This window comes from Amblyomma americanum, chromosome 5 (assembly GCF_052857255.1).
Source record: "Amblyomma americanum isolate KBUSLIRL-KWMA chromosome 5, ASM5285725v1, whole genome shotgun sequence".
Lineage (NCBI taxonomy): Eukaryota > Metazoa > Arthropoda > Arachnida > Ixodida > Ixodidae > Amblyomma > Amblyomma americanum.
In genome coordinates, this window is record NC_135501.1 from 188,109,328 (window position 1) to 188,128,365 (window position 19,038).

General features: G+C 48.4%; 1 long non-coding RNA gene across 1 annotated transcript; it reads right to left on the reverse strand.

The window, feature by feature from the left end:
* Nucleotides 1–623: 623 nt before the first annotated feature.
* Nucleotides 624–10,414, reverse strand: LOC144135440 (uncharacterized). Its single transcript, XR_013315499.1, has 4 exons — nt 10,393–10,414; nt 4,522–4,548; nt 3,228–3,248; nt 624–653 (listed from the first exon to the last, which is right to left on the reverse strand). It is a non-coding gene; the product is annotated as an uncharacterized LOC144135440 (long non-coding RNA).
* Between the last annotated feature and the right edge of the window lie 8,624 nt (nt 10,415–19,038).

Sequence of the window (19,038 nt, forward strand, 5' to 3'; positions counted from 1 at the left end):
CGAAGTGACCTACGAAGTTCTTCCTGACGGGACTGTGCAGCCTCAGCGTCGTCCACCCCGCTCTGAGGTTGTGCACGTTGTCCGCATGAAACCCTACTTCACGCGGTAATGGATAGTACGCTCAGTGTTCTGCTAGTTTTCGCGTGGGACACCTTCGCCCACCTCCCTTGTACATTTTTGTGTGCTTGTGCTGTTTTTTTTTCTCTTTCCACTGCCCATACTGCAACCCCGCTTTTGTTTTTCTTTTTTTTGGGAGGGGGAGTAATGCCACCTGGTGTTCTCAGGTGGCGCTGAAGTGTCTTCGAAGACGTTGAAGTGTCTCTCGCTGGCTGGCTGGCTGCTTGCTGTATTCTGCTGGTTAGCGACCTGTCTCCCTGTTTTCCGTTACAATATATATATATATATATATATATATATATATATATATATATATATATATATATATATATATATATATATATATATATATATATATATATATATATATATATATATATATATATATACCTTTCAGTGTAATATGCATAATCATCAGTTATAAGGCAGTCCAATACGATTAATCGTTATATATATTCATTCTAAAAGAACCCCAGAAGGCTCTAGCGCTTTATAAAGGTACTTACCCTCAATAAGCTGTGGCACTACTTGTACTTCTGCAAGACGAGAGACGAGAAAGTTTTGTCATTGAAGAAAAAAAATCAGCAGGAATTACCTTAATACAATCAGTTGGGCACGTTGTTTTTGACTTGCATAACTACAGCGTATTTAACGGAACATAAGAAGGCGCAGAGAAGAGCAAGACGAATATATATATATATATATATATATATATATATATATATATATATATATATATATATATATATATATATATATATGATAGAAATAAAGAATGCAGCGGCAAATACCACCCTCAAGGGAGTCCGTGTGGCACTCCTCTTAATTGTAGACACAGTTCACTCAATCTGACATACCTTTTCACGTCAGCCTACTTTTTTATCCTTTGCATTGATTGTCCTCAAAAGATCAAAACTATCGCGAAAATAAAGTGCTTTTTTTTAAAGCACCTCTGCCGTCGGGCGCAGGCATGAATGGGGTAGAAGTTTTGACATACGCCATTCGTTCGCACTTGCTGACTTTATTGTAGAGCAGAAGCTTTTGTGCACGCAAATGCTTATAGCTGGAACCCGTGTACGCGTTCTACAATTACTACAACGGCATATAAATGAACAGTTTCGCAATTTTAACACAAGAGACAGCGTCAGCAAATACCTCACCACAAACTAATACAAAAGAAAGCTTAGACTGAAACAGCTGAGCTTTGGCACAAAGGTGCTCAAGAAGAAATGCAATCCGGCGGTAATCAGTCCAGTCTTAAGTTTCTACTTTGAGATATCCTTCAGTGAATGTTCATCGGCGCAACCAAAAGCAATGCTGCGCGCAGCGGCGTCGTCTGCTACATTGTCTGCTCCGCATGCGCAAGCGCGCTGATATGGTGGCGAAGTTGAGTAGCGTGGAGCCAGCTTCAAAAAAGGCCGCCATCGTCTGGAAGACGAAGTAACGAGCGTTAGCTGTTTGGTCTGCTAGAATTGATATGAATGAGATTAAAGGGAGGTTTCGGCCGCCGTGGGGGGGGGGGGGGGGGATGGTAGGGCACAACCAATTTCAATGGCCGCCGTCTTGGATTCGAGAAACCGAAACTATGCCGCCATTTCGTCCCCTGACGTCATACTCATAGTTCCACCTCCATTCACAAATTTGGACCGTGACGTCATCATTGGCACGCGGCAGGTGGTTGTTTCTACAATGGTATAGATGTGGCTACAAGTCTAAATGCAAGAGTGCTATTTTCTAGTTGCTGCCACAGATGGCGCTGTTATCTCAGGGTGGTAGCAGACCCCACGAAATCTCGAAACGTGATAAATAACAGCTAACGCTCTTAAAAGATATGATGTAACCGCCTCTCCTGAGTTCCTTCTTTCACCCAAAGGAGAACGGAAGGCGGCGCACGCTACCCTGTCGCCACCTCTTTGCGCGTAGTCGCTGTGCTGCGGAGCCCATATCTTCAGGCTGCCGCCATCCCCTCCTCCTCCGCTTCTTCCTCGTGTTGTCTTTGCTATCGTGGTCTCATCCTTCGTTGCAATCCTACGCATGCCCGAGGAGGCGCACGACGGCAGCACTAAGCGCGAGGGAGAATAAAAGATGGAAGGGCGACTGCGGAGCGGCATTCTGCAAAGGTTGGCAATACTTTATTAGTTTCAGGGACTTTAGGATCAACGTGTTCTTTACTTCGCAGAGGCTTCATTTATTTGTCTTCCGCATCTTTCACAAGATGTGGCGCCCTCTCCGGAGTGGCGAAAATTTGTCTTCTAGTTGCCTGAGAAGTGGCAAGTGTGTGCCGTATGTGCTTGATAGCTGCCGCCATCTGTCGCATGCTCCTGTCACTAACATGAACTGCGCAAGCGCAGTGGGAGCTGGCAGTTTGTTTTCAACCAGTGGAGCTGGAAGAGGCGCGCATGGGCATAGCGGCCGCACGAAGGAAAAACTCAGGTGGACGTGCCTGGCGATAACCTTGACGATTAGCCTTAAAAAAGAGAGTAGGTCCGCCACATGATAGCGTGCAGTGATATCACGGCTCCTCGCGTGCATGCGCATCTCCTTGCTGTAGACGCCCGCTTCATTGGCCGCCCAGACGCGCCCTAAAGCATACGGACCCCAAAGCTTTAGGGACGGACTCGGAGAGCGAAAAACCTGGCGAGGGGAATGGCTTCATGAGCGCTTGGCTTGAAAAGGCTCCGCGTGACGTGACGCTCTCTCCTGAGTTTTTTTTCTCCATGATCAGCCGTGTGAAGAAAGTGGAATCGAAGTGCGTCGCAATGCACATCACCATGAACATGGGGGACTGCTGCAGATAACGCAGATAATCAGAAATAAGGCAACGGAGCAGCTCCTCCATTGGGAAGCTGCTAACTCGTAGCAAACCAAAATCAAGGAATAACGTCCCCCAGTCCTTTACAGTACATCGCGCTGGCTTAAAGAAGCTCCCTTAAGAAGCCGTGTTGTTCAACCAAAAACGTTGATTGTTCCTGCCAGCAGTTATCTCTCAGCCATACCTGTTGAAAGGAAAATAACGAACGTCTCTCAGGTGAATGAGCTAGGGCTGACCTTTATACGATGACACGCGAATCATCGATCGGTTCGGCATGCAAAATTAAGTTGCTACTTACGAGGCTCTTGCTGTACTGGGGCTGGAACAGGAGACGAATGGATAAAGGAAGAGATGCCTTCATCCGAAAGCGCAAGTTAGCGCCTCTAGGCTGTAATTTTTTTCTCGCAACATATGGCAGCCCAACGGACGCAAAAGCCTTGAATCTCAACTCTGTTATCTTGGTTGCGATGCCGTCGGACATCACACGTCATGAGCTCTAAACGGTGATAAGCCTACATAAGAGTAAAAAGGGGCTAAGCTCTCCTCTAGAGCACCCCCTTTTAGAAGCAGGTTGCCAAAGTTGTGGGGTAGATTTCCATCACAAAAATTAGCTGTGGTTTAAACTTTGGTTAACCCTAGTGAGAAGCGAAAGCTTCCTTTGCATGGCTACGTTCACAAACGCCACACACACTGCCTGTAAAACGTCGATGAAATTCCCGATGGGGAAGTTGTCACCTGCCACGGTGGGCGGATTGGGATGACGTCAGTATGTCACATGACCTGCCACGTGACTGCACTGACGCTGCCCTCTTGAAAACCTAGCGTAGTGAAGCTTTCGCTTCAAAAGTATAGAATATTTCCGCTTGGCAACGGGAAAAAAACCCCTCTTCAATACGTGCGAACTAATAACAGTTAAGATTTTAATCGAAATTTTAACCTCAGTACCTCCGGGGTCGCGTTTAAAAGCCTCCTCCCATTGCTGACTGCATCTATAGCTGCTCTGGTTTGCTCTGGGAATATGTCTCCATTGACAAAAGTGAGCATTCCATATATTTAATCATCAAAATCTCCTCCGGGACTTGGGCAGTATACTTTGAAACCTATATAGGTGTGCGCTAGTGGGCAGCTTACCCCTTTTTTACTCCCACATAAGCTAATTCGTGTTTAGAGTTTAGTACACAGTCACAGAGCGAAGATAAGTCCTCTTGTCGAAACGTCGCAACGTCAGCGGACTGGGTCCCCGTCGACACTTGTTCACTTTGTTTTCGGCTTTCACACAGTGAAGCGTGACGTCATATACACGCTCATAGTGAATGACCCCCTTGGACAGAAATGTCACGCATGTCCGCTTGCCAAAACATTATGGTCCCCTCTGGCAATCTGCAAACGGGCATGTGCTTCAGCCAATGGTATATTTCTATGATTACATGTTTTCGACTTTGTTTCATAAGAATGCTTTCGACCAATGTTTCCATTCAATCGAAACCGAGGATGTGCTACCTATTTTAACTGACTGGTTGGAATTTTGGCGCTGAAGCTAATCTTCGGAAGATAATGCCCAAAACGAGTCAGATGAGAGAATTTCTACTCACCGGTCGTTATTGTTGTCACTGTTGTTGCTGTGAGGAGAATGCAGAGTTTTAAGTATTAGTAAAAAGCACTTTGCTAAGAACCTTACGACGCACTACACATTCAGGCAGAGCAAACTGCAATCTGTTGTTTAAACCCACGTGAAATCCTTTCAAAAGCCTCTGCGAATAGCGTGCCGTTAAGAAATACATTAACGCGATAGCATTTAGGTTGTCGTCTCACAAGAAGTTTCCGGTTTCGGTGACCCGAATTTCATTGATTGGGCGAGAGAGGTCAGCTGACCTTGTGACGTCATCACAACCTGCTGCCCATCGTTGCAGGTGGCAGCGTGCCCATTGGATTGAGAGCAAGCTGCCCGCCGTGACAAATGGTAGTTAAAATAATGATTGGTCGAGAGAGGTCACGTGACCTCGCGAAGTCATCGCAAGCGGGCCATCATGGCACGTTGCAACCTGCCGAACGGGTTCGGCGGAGAAGCTTTTCAGAGCGGCCTCGCATGCGGACGGGGCTCCGCACCCAGACTTGTTCGCCGGGCTGGTAACTCGCATCTTTGCGGCGCAGGTTATAGCGATGGGCGTCGTTTTCTTGCTGGTGCCGGATTTGCAGCCGAGCGAGTTGGCGGGTGGCCTCGGCGGGACTAATGAATTGGTCAGCACCCCCAGCAGAGATGTTAACACTATCTGGAAGCAACATTACGTTAAGCATGGTCGTGGCTTCGCGACCATGCTCTAAACGAAACGGAGTGAAGCGCATCGTTTCTTGGATGCGAAGGTGAAGTAAGGGAGTACTGCGTCCCAGTTCCGATGATCCGCGTCGACGCGCATTATGATTTCAACATCGGCGATCGTCTTCATGAGCCGTTCAATGAGTCCGTTCATTTGAGAGTGGCCTGTGCCGATCAGTCCCATAACCTCCTAAGTGCCGAGGCGAACACTCTCCAGCTCTCAGTTAAAAGTGGTCGTGGGTGCACCATGACGAAGCACAGTGTTTTGAAATAAGGTCGCAATTTCAGCAGCGGTACCAGGGGGAAAATTCTTGATCTCACAGTATCGGCTGAGATAACCGGTTGCAACCACAGTGTATAGCAGTTTCCAGCGAGAACACCGCGGAAATAGGTCGGGCAAGTCCGTAGCGACTGGTGGAGGATCAACAGGCTGCAGTATAGTCCGGCTGGCTTAGTGGGCGACGTCTTGAGATGTTAGTACTCGCGACAAGTTCTGACGTAACGCTTCATAACTGCAGCAAGCCTGGGCCATTAGTACTTTTGGCGTATCCGTGCCAACGTTCGGGAAAAACCCAGGTGACCACAATATGGGTCATCATGACACGTCTACAGGGCTTGGTCGCGAAAGGCCTTAAGTATACGACGAGCAGATAGACAGCTTCCGTGTCGCAGTTTTTAAACAGATAGCAGTCTTGTAAACAGAACGAAGACTGCGCGACAAGATTGAGGTGGGGGGGGGGGGGGGGGGGGGGGGGGCTGAGTGTTTTCTTCAGGATACTCAGCGAGGGGCCGTAGTTCACTGTCTGTCTGCTGAGCACGAGGCAGACAGTCGGCATCACTGTGTTTCTTTCCTGGCTTATAGACGGTGGTGACATGCAATTCTTGCAGTCGAAGGCTCCAGCATGCAAGCTGCCCGAAGGGATCATTGAGGTTCGCCAGCGAACACAGCGAGTTGTGGTCGCTGACGAGTCTATAAGGGCAGCCATACAAATAATAATAATAATAATAATAATAATAATAATAATAATAATAATAATAATAATAATAATAATAATAATAATAATAATAATAATAATAATAATAATAATAATAATAATAATAATAATAATAATAATAATAGGTTTTGGGGAAAGGAAATGGCGCAGTATCTGTCTCATATATTGGCGGACACCTGAACCTCGCCGTAAGGGAAGGGATAAAGGAGGGAGTGAAAGAAGAAAGGAGCAAAGAGGTGGAATTTCTTCACTGCCCACACAGCTGCTAGGCTGCCAGGAAAAGTTCACCTCGGATCGTGATAAGGTGCGGCTCGCGTATGCGATTACGCGTTCGAGACCATCCTGCCACTGCACAATTAAGGACTGCTCCGAGGCCCTCGTTTCTTGCGTCTGTGTCGTGTCGTGTCGTGTTCAGTGTCGGCTGACTCGTCGAAGTGTCCGAGTATGGGCCTACTTTGGAGAGGAGTTCTTCGAAGGCCTCTTGCTGCTCCTGGCCGCAGAAGAACGGCTCTGCATCATTCGTGAGGCAGGTTAGGGGCTCAGCCAAGGGTGTAGGAAACTTTGGCTAGTTTCAGTTTCAACTACTTCAGCGCACCTGTCGACTGCAGGTGAACTGATGCTTAAAACTGAATGATTCCTATCCATGCACGCATTGCGATAAGGCTCCGGCCGTGGTTGAATTGTCTGAGTGACCGCGATACGAAGCTTTTTATTCACCGGATGTGGTTCGAATCCCGCTCGGGGACGAAGCCTTTTTCTCTTTTGGATGGCGTTGTCATGACGGCGATATATATACGACGGTCTAGTTGGCTTCCCTCCGGCCGCTATGGGAGGAATTCACACTGACGTCTGTATTTGCTGGACAATGGTGTATAAAAAAATTTTCCTAACCCTGGCTCAGCTTGGATAAGTTCTGCGCAAAACGGTGATAATAATCGCAGATACTCAAAAAGCGGCGCACACTTCGCTCATTAGTTGGTATGGAAAAAGCATCGAAGGCGGCTGTCCTATCGGGGCCTGGGCTAACCCCCTTAGCGCTCATTATGTAGCCCAGAAACTTCAGCTCTTGGAAAGCGAAGTGACACTTTTCGGGCTTTAGAGAAAGATCGGCCGAACGAATTCATTCGAAAAGAGCGCGCAGGCGCCTCAGGACTTCCTGGAACGTACGTCCGGAGGAAATGACAACTTCATCCAGGTACATGAGGCAGGACTGCCATCAGAAGCACGGTGTCCATCATCCGCAGGAAGGTTGCAGGAGCCGGGACCAGGCCGAAAGCGAGCAATCGTCCAGGGTTATAAAGGCGGTCTTCCGGTCGCGTTAGTCCACTTCTTTTGCCAAGCCAAGGCGTAAACATAGCGACGTGTAGTATGTGGCGCGGCGCAGCCGGTCCAGGGAGTCATCAATGCGCGGCAGAGGATCAACAATCTCTTTTGTCGATAATGTTCTCCAGGCAGCGTTTTTGGTTATTCGGTAGGTTCGGGTTCATATCGGTCTTCGTAGGAGCGCTCGGTTCCTCTACTGATGCTGTGGGTTCTGGCAACGCGTGCTGACCCGCGCATTCGCAGAGTTTTTCGAAATATGCAGGAGCTGTTTTGCTAGTCGTACATTGAGGTTCACAACCAAAATTCTCACCAAAAGTTAGGTTCACCCGTTGGTCAGGTCAATTCGGAAGCCCGCGAGCTATACACCGACTTGCCGACCAAGGAGCAGCGATATGTTGGCTTCAGCGATGCCACGATTGCCGGAGCTGTTATCGCACTCTCTACAGTAGCAAACTTGCTGGCTCTTGACGGTATCAATACGTGACCGTCACAGACGCGAAACTTAGTCCTGCGTGGCTCGGTATCGTCAACTGTGCGTTGGGTGGAGAAAGACACGATTAACTCCTGAGGCAAGATGGCGGCAACGTACTACCGAAGGAAATCCAAATCGAGTACCAGGTTTTTGGAACACTGGGGTATACCGCTGCAAAGCAGCCGAGGAAAGTAACACCGCGGATCTGTATTCGCGAGGTGCAGACGCCAGTCGGCGTCACAACATGGCCACCGGCTGTGCGTATTTGGGTGGACCCAGAACAAGGGGTCAGAACTTTGCTCAGGTCGTGACTAACAGGATACTCATTACAGAAAAATATGCGACGGTATAACCACGAGTGCTTTCATGTGCACGTCGGTCGCAGTCGGTCACAGCGCGTTGTTGCGCGGTCGTATAGGGTCAGGCCGTGCCGGTCGGATTGTCGCGGCGAATCGTCGGATGGAGGCTTTTCAATTGGTCCAGTAGCGGCGGCTCTAGACCCCGAGAATGCTGTCTTCAGTTTTCCCGATGTGGGAACGTGCCTCTGAACTGGCCAGAGGAATACGGGCGGCTACAGGAGAAGAGAACAGCCTTGTTAATGGCGATCGGGACTGGCGTCGCTGCGAGGTCGATGGCTACGCCTTAGCGGCCATGTACTGCTCGATATCCCGCGGTCGTTCACCATAGCGTGGTCGAGGCGCGTCGGGTGAAAACCAACCCATTCTGCGCTAGGGGCAGTTGCAGAGGATGTGGCCGGGCTCCCCACAGTGGTAGAAGAGCGGCGCATTGTTTGGCGTATGCCACGCGTGCGCTTTACTCATGGCGGGCCTGGACTCCTGCGGCATGGTGGGTATGCAGCTTCGACTGGGTACCGCAGTGAAGGCACAGGAACGACAGGGGGAAAGGTTCGAATCACTGGCAGGACTTCGCAGTGCATCGCTTTAGGTCATCACGTAGGGCGCCGGCTGCGGAACCAGTAGTGGCTGCACCACTCGCCTGATTTCATCTCGGACAACTTCTGTTACAGCTGCTACGCTTGCCTGCGGAGCTTCGAAGCGAAGTTTCCGCAGTTCTTCACGCACAATGCTCCTCGAAAGCTCATGAAGCTCATAGGCGGGCAGCGATGTATAGGCATGCAGTGGTGAGCGGCTGCTACACTAGCCTGACGACCGTAGCGCGCGACCCGTTCCTGCAGAGAACGCTCCATACTCGCTACCTGCTTGGAAGAGCCGGCCACAGTTCTTGGCGGGTTACGGATCAGTCCGGCAAAACAGCTGCTCCTTTACGCCGCGCATTAAGTGGCGTAGATTTTCGGCCTCGGGCATAGCAGGGTCTGCGAGGTTGAAGAGTCGCGTCATGTACTCGATGAACATGGCGATGCTCTCGTTCGACTGCCGCGATCTCGAGTTCAAGTCGGTTTCAGCCTTATCGTTTTTCTCCGCTGTTACTGAACGTCAATATCGCTAACAACTCTCGGAGAAAAGCCTCTAATTTGGGGAAGGAAGCCCCGTGATTCTCGAGCCACATATTGGCCATGTCCTGCAGTGCGAAGTAGACGTTCCGGAACTTCCGCTCGCCTTCCCAATAGTTGAACCCCGCCACATGGTCAAAACTGGCTAACTAGTCTTCAACGCCTTCAAATCTGTCACCGTGGAAAGAAGGCGGCGACCGAGGTGCGTGAAGGACGAACGGTGGGGCGTTCCCGGAATGAGTTTCTGGCTGCCCGTTGTGGACGTTATGACCAGTACTGGTGTTGTCAGTCGGCCGAACTCCGGTTGTAGGCCTCGCAGGCGGTGGCTCGCCTTGCGGGCTGGTGTTGAGTCCACGCGTTGAGAAGTGGCGTCAACGGTGTCTTCGAACTCAGCATACATGGGACGCTACCTCGCACCTCCATCAAATATATCGGCGACAAACGGTTGACGTATACGCAGGGAAGGTTTACTCAGACGTGCTGGGACGCACAGGACAGCAGGGAACAAGCTTGAGAGAGGAAGACGACAAACCGCTGTTCTCTAGTTTGCCCGAGATTTACCTAGTGCAAGATAAAACAGTTCGGCCGCATGACGACGCCACTAGAGTGGCTAGTAGTTGTGGCAATATAGCAGTTTTTTTTTACCAATCTGTTCACCACTTATAACTTGACAGCAGGAACTGCGCACTCCGAGATATACACACGGATGTAGTTTGGATACTATGATAGCGGACGCTGGCGGAAAGGGGGTCAGTTCAACACCCCAGGGAAGAAGGAATATTGCGGGAGTATTTCTTAGCACTATAAATACACTGAACATTGATCTCGAAGGAAGAAAACAGCGTCGTGTCATGCAGAGCAAGCACCATTGCTGAAAAGCGGCCTTACGGACTGTTGACATTGTCGTGGCTGAAAGGAGAAAGAAAAATGAACCAAGTCGGAAAAAAAAAGAATGAAAGCCACTTGACTTTTACGAATGCACTGTGGCGTTTCAACATTTCAACACTGGGGCGTTTCAAGTGCTCGCGAAAGGGCTGGTCAGTGGCCTAACGGCCGGGCCTTTTCCGGCCGGCAGCTGTAGATTTGCAGGGCTCATTTGTGAGTTAACTGGTTTAGACAGGTAGTTAGTATTTCTTTTCTAGGTGATTGGTTTTTGCGGTAGGCAGAATTTTATTTGAGCACGTGTTTGCAAGTGGTTTCTCTTTTCTAGCATTGTGTGGTAGCAATAATAGAGTGCTGCTAAGATGGTCAAGCAACTGAAGGTTAAATGCAAGGAGTGTGAGGTGTCGGTGAATTTAAAGGAAACGCGGTTCGAATCTGTAGAGGAGGCCGAAGGCGCGGATTTTATGTGCAAATGCTGCGTATTAAGTGCACGCCTGGACAGGGCTGACGAAGCGAACACCAGCCTATTGTTACGTATGGATGCTCTAGAAAGATAGCTACAGGAAGAGAGGGCAGAGAAGGGCAAACTCCAAGAGCAGCTTAGTGAATTGTTGGAGGCAAAAATGGCTGACACCGCCAAGCGAAGCCACATTAGCGGACATTCCAGCGCCAGCCACGTGGATGGGGCCTGCGCTGGCATGGACAGCGATAAGGAATTAGGTCAGGCAGGTTCAGACAGGAACAGCTACGCACACGTGGCAGCTGGGAAGTCTGGAGGAGATTGAGAGAAGGGGAACAAGCTAACTCCCAGGAATAAGGTCACAGTCAATAATGAGAGGCAGCATAATAATCCGGAAGTTAGGATGGAGGAATGGAATACCCATTTTGAAACAGTGCAACAAAGACGGGACGTGGAAACTGAGGTGTAAAGACAAACATGGAATGGAATGGAATAGCCTAGTGCTTATCGGTGGTGACTCAAATATTAGTAGGCGCAAAAGAACTATAGTGGAGCGTGTAAAGGGTGATAAGCGGGTAGCAGTCGGGGCATTCCCAGGCAGGACAATGGACGCCTTACTGAGAGAGACAAAAAACGGACTTTCTAAGAATGTTGCAGAACGCAGTTTGGTAGTGGTAGCGGCGGGGTTAAATGATGTCCTGAATGGGTGAAGCAGCAAAAGTAGTGGAAAGATTAGCGGAGGGAGTTGACGATTTAAGGGCGATAGCACAGAAAGTCCAGATCGTGGTGTGCACAGTGCCGGAGGAGCAAGAACGGAACAAAGAAATTGCCAAGGACGTTGTGGTTGTTAATCGGGAGATAAGGAAGTTAAGCCGGGAGAAAGGCTTTGAAGTGGCAGACATAAACAAGGAAGTGCATAGAACAGGCTTTGGCGGAGGCTTTACACGAGATGGCATCCACTTTAATGGAAGGCTAGGAGCCGAGATCGGGTGGCGCTTGGCAGGCCGGGCAGTAGCTTTTTTAGGGTGTCCGCTGCGGCTCAGGGCGTAGGCTTATATAGTAGAAGCAAGGTAGAAAGTGTAACAGTGGAGGCTGACGCCAATAAAATGGTCACTAGGAAGTCCAGGAAGTAAACTGCAAAAAATAAATTTAACACCAGGATCAGGTACATAGACATGCAAGGTGGTAGAAAGAGAGCGAAGTGGTTAGAAATAGAACAGCAGTTAAAGGAGGAAGAAGTATGTGTATACGCGCTATGCGAGACACATCTCGGGGATCTAGAAGACCCACCATTTATTGATGGCTACACCTGGGAAAGGAGCAACCGAACAACAACGGAGAGGAAGGGAGGATGACAAGGTATGCTGATACATCAAGGAACAAATTGGCAAAGAATAAAGTCAACTTGCAAAGAACATGTCTGGGTATCAGGTACAATTGCCGGTGAAATGATATGGCTAGGAGTAATTTATTTAGGGACCGGGGACAAATGCAGGCAAGAAAGCAAGGATCTAGTTAAGTGTCTCAATGACGATATAAAGCAGTTTGGAGAATGTGCCAATATTATTCTGCTGGGTGACATGAATGGCCACATCGACGATCTGGATGGATACACAGATTGTACTCCGTCCGGCCTCGGAGTATATATATCCCTTACCCTAGCGCGGGCGAACATTCGCTCGTAACCTTGCTCGTGAGTCGGACGACCTCGATTCATTAGCGTATTTTATTATTAGTGTATTCATTAGCGATTCATTAGCTGGCGTTGTTGTTGTAGCAATAAATGCCTGTTTGTGTCAGCCAGCGTGTAGTTCCTTTGTTCCCGCAGAGCGAGACCCACCGTGGTCGGCGTGCGGTCGCGTACGCGATCACGAGGTGGGGTCTGGCGGTTTTGAACTGTGTCAGCCGCGATTAAATGGGGGAAACGTATTTTTCTCCCCATTTAGCCCCCCCCCCCCCCCTTAACTCCATACCGCTGAGCGGTGGTAAGCGGTATATTGGTCAAACTGGCCGAGGCCTAAACGAGAGGTTAAGGGAGCACGCAACAGTTATTTCAAATAATTCGGGGAGTAAAATGATTGAACACGTTAAGAAATGCAGTCGTCGTGCTCCTAGGCTAGATAATACAGTGGGGCTGCACAGATGTACGACGCGACTAGGTGGAGAGATCATCGAAGCTGATGAATTGCAAAGTCCGGTGGCCCGTGTGTCAGCAACTCCTCAGTTTTGCTATAAAAAAGAACTGGAATATCTCACGCAGTAAGAGAACTATTTGCATGCCTTCACATTGTGCGATGAGGGGTGATTGGTTGTTTTGATTTCTTCCTACGTTATCCTGCCATTCTGTTTCGTTGATATGTGCAGCTCCTGTATATGAGCGACTGTTAGGTCAATGAAATGCCTGAGTTGTTAGTCAGCGCTCCGTTCTGCCACTTAGTTTCTTCCTGTGTTTGTCGGTCTGCGCTGGAGACCATGGTCAGTATGCCCCAACTAGTCTGCAAAAACGTTCTCTAAAGCTACCTATCCAATAAGGGACCAAAGAAAATAAATCATTGCGTCGAAAGAACTGCTGAACTCACAGGGACGATGGCCTTACCTTCTTACACTAATTTGCTTCAGCACCCACATTTGGCTCCCAAAGCGTCATCCAGCTAGGCTAGGAGTTGATGCCTACGGTATAGGTTACGACAGAAGCATGCATGCAAGAAAGACATCGCTTACCAGGCTCATAAGCTGAGAACAGAGCAAGCCGTGTATCCGTTAAAGTTCACGTTGTATGCTTTGGACATAAGTGAATCTATAGGTATGGATATGTTGAATTGTAACAAATATGCAGATTGCACGAAAAACGGTCGTTATAAAACCAATAAGCGTTCACTAGTGGCGGTGGCTCATCATTCGCTTTTAGGCACTGGTATTTAAAGGAAAGCAAGTGCAGAGGTTACTATCGAAAATTTATTTTCTGGAAATTTTAAGCGTGACCAACAAATGGGGTACTTTCTGCACGTAGTTCCCGAGTTATATTGTACACAGAGTAGTATAGGCACCAAAGCGGTGCCTACAAAACTATAAAAAAATTGTCTTAGCCCTGGTTAAAACTGGAGTGGTGCGATAGCCGCAGCTGGCCGAGTGGAACTTGGTCACGTGACGAACCACGTGATCAGCCACGGCGCCGCGCCGCCGGCAGCTGCTTCGCACCATGTGACCAACCACGTGACAGCGTGGCGGCGCAGCCACAGCTATAGGGGTGGCATGCAGCGCCGTCACCGCCATGGCGCCGCTACGCTGAAGGCTCGAAATGCTACCGTGATGTAGCTATCGCTACAAAAAAATTCAGGGGGGCACTTTGTTGACCTGAAGTGCGCTGAGGAGGAACGCTTTAGCGCGGTGTTGACGCTTGTGTCACTGATGTGTGGTTAGGATGTTGATTAAGTACACAATTGCGTTTGGGACGCATCCGTCTGATTCGACGCCTTTCCGCGGACGCTCTCCAGCGTCCTTACGCTATAGACAGATATATTAGGTTGGAGGAACCTAAAACGATCGAAAAATAATAAGCCCCTGCTTGCACCACTGACGTATAACGGGCTAGGCGCCATACATCCGTTCCGCAGCCGAGCGTGCTATAGGGACTCCGCTACTTCCTGCGAACGAATCTGTAGTTCCCCTTACGCTAGACATATATTAGGTTGGGGCAACCTGAAAAGATTGAAAAATAATAAGCCCCTGCCTGCACGCTAGACAAAAATTATTGTGGGACCATAAAAGGAACGAAAAATAAAGTGTCCCTGCCCCGTGCTGCACGCTAGACATATATTAGTGTGGTCAGAGGAAAAAGAAAGAGAAATAATGTTAAAGAGAACTGCATATCCGTCCGCTTGAAGCAGCGTAGTCGTTGGCACGCTCGGCTGTGGAACGGAAGGATGATGGTTCGAATTCCGCCGTGCACACGACTTTTTTTTTTACTTATCCAGTTAATTTAGTCATCGGTGTGACATGACTTGATACCGGACAAGGTCATGGCCGCAAGTATGAGCCATTAAAGGCTTCTGGCTTAACAAGTAGTGCGAACCTATAAAATATTCGCTTGCATCCCCGCCGAGATGTGGGCTCGGCCGCTTTTTTTGGTCCAACTAAATTCTTAAGTGAACTAAATTTTCAGTGCATTCAGATGAGCCACGGCTCCAGTGAATTTCTTTAGAGCGCGCTTCATCTGAAAGTGCACTGAGAAGGCGGGCGCAGATGCTAATGACGACAAAAAGTTCGCGGATGACGGCAGCCCCCTTAACATGATTAGGTGCCCCCAGCAGAGGCTTGAACACAGCGCACTCCCAACATAAAATGGGTACGAGAGAAAAATTCTTCTTACATGTAGAGAATGCAGATGATGTAACTAGTCGGTAAAAAGAAAAAAGAACTCGATTAGTGTCTCGCCGCAGTGGTCAACGAGAGCGGTAAGGCGTTATGGTCGATATAGTGGTTTAATAAGCCTCGGTTGCTTTCCATGAGCTGTGGGCAATGCTGGCCTATGACCCGACGTTGCATACGTGGTTCGTGATCCTCTGACTGATTTAAAAGAATTTAACTACCAGAAATTCTGGTATATATACTGCCTCGGCTAAAAGTTGCACTCATACTGATGGACAGGGCCATGGTAGGCTTAATAGCAGACACATGTCAAAAACAAATGGTGCGCAGAAAGAGTTACTTAGTATTTGCGATGGTAAAAGTCGTTTACAGCATTGGCCTCCTCGAAGCTGCAGTGAGAGCAGCAGCCAAAGATGACGCACAAATGAAACTCTCTTCCTTTCCCGCACACAGCCTGCATTTTCAACGCATTCCGCCGGGCAGTCGACTATAGCTGCGGTCCAAGCAAGATGCCACCAAATTTCTATACAGATGTCGCTATACAATGTCGTTGACGCTTCAGCGAGAGCGTCTTTGCAGAGAAACCATGTAACTGCTAGCTGTCTCCCAGATATTACTTCGGTGAAGATATGTGTAAATATGTGTAAAAGTAAATATCCGTGGCGCGAGCAAACGTGACTTACCCATTCTTGGAAACATGGGCTCTGCATGGTTTGCGTGAAAGAGAAGGCACAGATTTTCTGAATGTTAGTACAAGTAGACCCGAAAATGAACACAGCGAAGCCAATTATTCCAGTTCAAAAAGACGACAGTTTATTATTATTATTTTTTGCCGTAAGCAGCCTTTCTACACTTTATGACAAACATCACTCGTAAGAGAAGACATTCTGTGTTTTGTTTGCTTTGCCCGGCCGCCTGTTTTCGCGGTCGTTCAACTTTTCAATTCTCGTAAACAGACTTCATTCCACAAGCAGATACACAGCGGTGTCTAAATGGTGCACGTCACTTTTGGGCATCACCTCCGCGCCTTGTCCAAATATTTGCTTATACAAGGCATCGATGTCCGGACCGAAACTTTTTTCCTAAACTCCCTTGGTATCATTTCATTACATCTACTTTCGGAATATAGTTTCTCATAGCGAGCTATCGGTTTCCCGTTGCGATTTGTTGAAAACAGCAGACGTTACTTACGGTTTCCGGAGAACATGGAGGATAGCCCTGATTTGAACAAAAGTAAGCACACATTTATCTTCGTTTTTTTTTTTTTTAAACAGGCAACTCCGAAAAATACCACACGGCGAAGAAAGTTGTCCAGTTTCAAAATTGCTAGGTCATTTTTTCTGGTACGCCGGAAACAATTATCACTCGTAAAAATATCCACGATAGAGAGAAGACAGAAAGGCAGGGTTCTTGCCAGCACAAAAAGCCCGAGTCTTCGCCAGGGCGAAGATAACTGAACTGGCAACTGAATAACTGAACTGGCAATAGATTGGTGTCCTCGGCTTCTTGCAGTATTTTGCTTCCGCATCCACATTTGAAAAGCGTCATCCAGCTAGGAGTTGATGCCTATGGTTCAGGTTATGGAAGAAGCATGCATGCAAGAAAGACGTTGCTTACCAGGGTCTGAAACTGAAAATAAACAGAAATGGGTGTCGCCGTTAGAGAGCACCTCTACTGCTTTGGACATAAGTGAATCTAGGTATGGATATGTGGCCTCTTAAGGATGTCAAATATGCGGATTGCAGTGAAAAACGGTCTTAATAAAACCAGTAAATGTTAACTGCTGGTGGTGGCTCATCATTCGCTTTTCGGCACTACTATTTATAGAAAAACAAATGCAGTGGCTACTCCTCTAGAAATTATTTTCTGAATTTTCTAAGTGTTACCAATAAAGTACTGCAAGCACTTCCTGAACACTATTGTACACAGTGTAGTAGCCACCAAAAGGGTGAGAAAAAAAGAAATCAAGAAGGAAAGAAAGATCGCCGCAGTGGTGTCGCCACAGGGAACACCAGGTAGCAGGGGTGAAACGTTTTCCGCACCAGCGAAATGCCGGCACTCGAGGCAACCTGCATCATTTTCGTGATGGTGTGAAAAGAACAGCAACGTTATCTCTCTGTGTCACCATGAGAATCCAGAACCAAGAAGCAACGTTATCTCTCTGTGTCACCATGAGAATCCAGAACCAAGATAGTTCTACTCAAGGAGCTCGCCCGGCCTTGCGGCACGTGTCACTCCGCTGATAAGATTTCACGATAGCTGCCCATTCGCGATATCCTGTGCATGCAGCTGAGCGACGCTTGTCTATAACCGCCGGTGGTGAGCTTTGGAAAGGCAATGACGTCACAGCAACGTGATGTCAGACATCACCTGGCAATCAGCCGCCTTTCGCTCGCGGAGGAACCAGTCACAGCACAGCACAAGGGAAGGGAAACATAGAAGAGTGCGGTGAGGGACTAGTTGGTACGACATTATGCGAACAATGAATAACTGTGCAAAAAGGACGGGACAAGAGAGTAGAACCACACGGGACAAGCGCAGACTAAGTTTATTGCACCGACGCCTCCTTCGTTCAACAACAAAGCGCATGCGCACCAACCACAAAGACAAAATCCATAATCATCTCGTCGAACCAAGAAGCTCCAACTCCTTGCGGTACAAGTGTATAGAAGCATCGCTAACACATTTGTCAGGCCCTAATCTCGCGATTTCCAAGGCGTCGATAATTTCACGTTACTTCTAATCCCTCGCGCGTCCGATAACTTCAGTCCAGCCGAAGAGCGGAGTGCATTCATTGTCGTCATACTTGTAGGTCTTACGATGCTTAGGCAGATGCTGCCCCCGTGGATGTTCTTTTGCTTATCTGGCCTAACTAAATTGCACAAACGCGACAGCTTGCAAGGTGCAGAGAAAAGGACCTCTACGCTGAATTTACCGTCCACCCATTTCAGACTGTGCGAAACCCTATAAACGTACACGGCATAACTTCACACTTCCGCCTCTCCTGTGCATCCGCCACCCGAGGCATTGTGTTTGGGCGGAGGGACTTCAACAGGGACCCAGCGACTGCCTGAAGAAGGGCCAGCGGAAAACCAGCAGACCGAAGGCGATCAACCTGAGCATCAAAGCTAACCTGAACATTCTGTGGACAGGACTTCGCTAACGAAGCCCCGAGGCAAGTTGACGCAGTACCCCTTTTGACCAGCTTCGAATGGCACGAGTCAAAGGGCAGGAGTGCCTTTTTCGACCTAGGCATGTACGCCCAGCACAGCTGGTCAGGATCGTCAAAAATTAATTTTAGATATAAGAATTGCAAGCAAGAGTTATCAGGAAGTTCATTGGTAAAATTAAAACTGGCAAAAGCAGACCAAGGTTATCGGACTCACGAGGGATAAGAAAGAACGTGAAATTATCGAAGCCTTGGAAATCGCGAGATTAGGGCCTGACAAATGTGTTAGCGAGGCTTCCATACACTTGCACTGCAAGGAGTTGGAATTTCTTGGTTTGACGAGATGATCATGTCTTTTGTCTTTGTGGTTGGTGCGCATGCGCTCTGCTGTTGAAGGAAGCTAGGAGGCGTTGGTGCAATAAACCAGTTGTTAGTCCGTGCTTGTCCCGTGTGGTTCTTCTCTCTTGTCCAGTCCATTTTGCGCAGTTATTTATTGTTCTCATAATAGAAACATATTGTCCCCAGTGCGCGGTGCCATAGCTGTCGCTGTCGCCAAGAAATCTGCGCGAAAGGTCATCGATCTTTGGTTCCTGTTGCAGTGCGCTGCGATGTCACACTGCTCCTCGCGTGAAACCTGCGCAGCAGGGTCACCTGT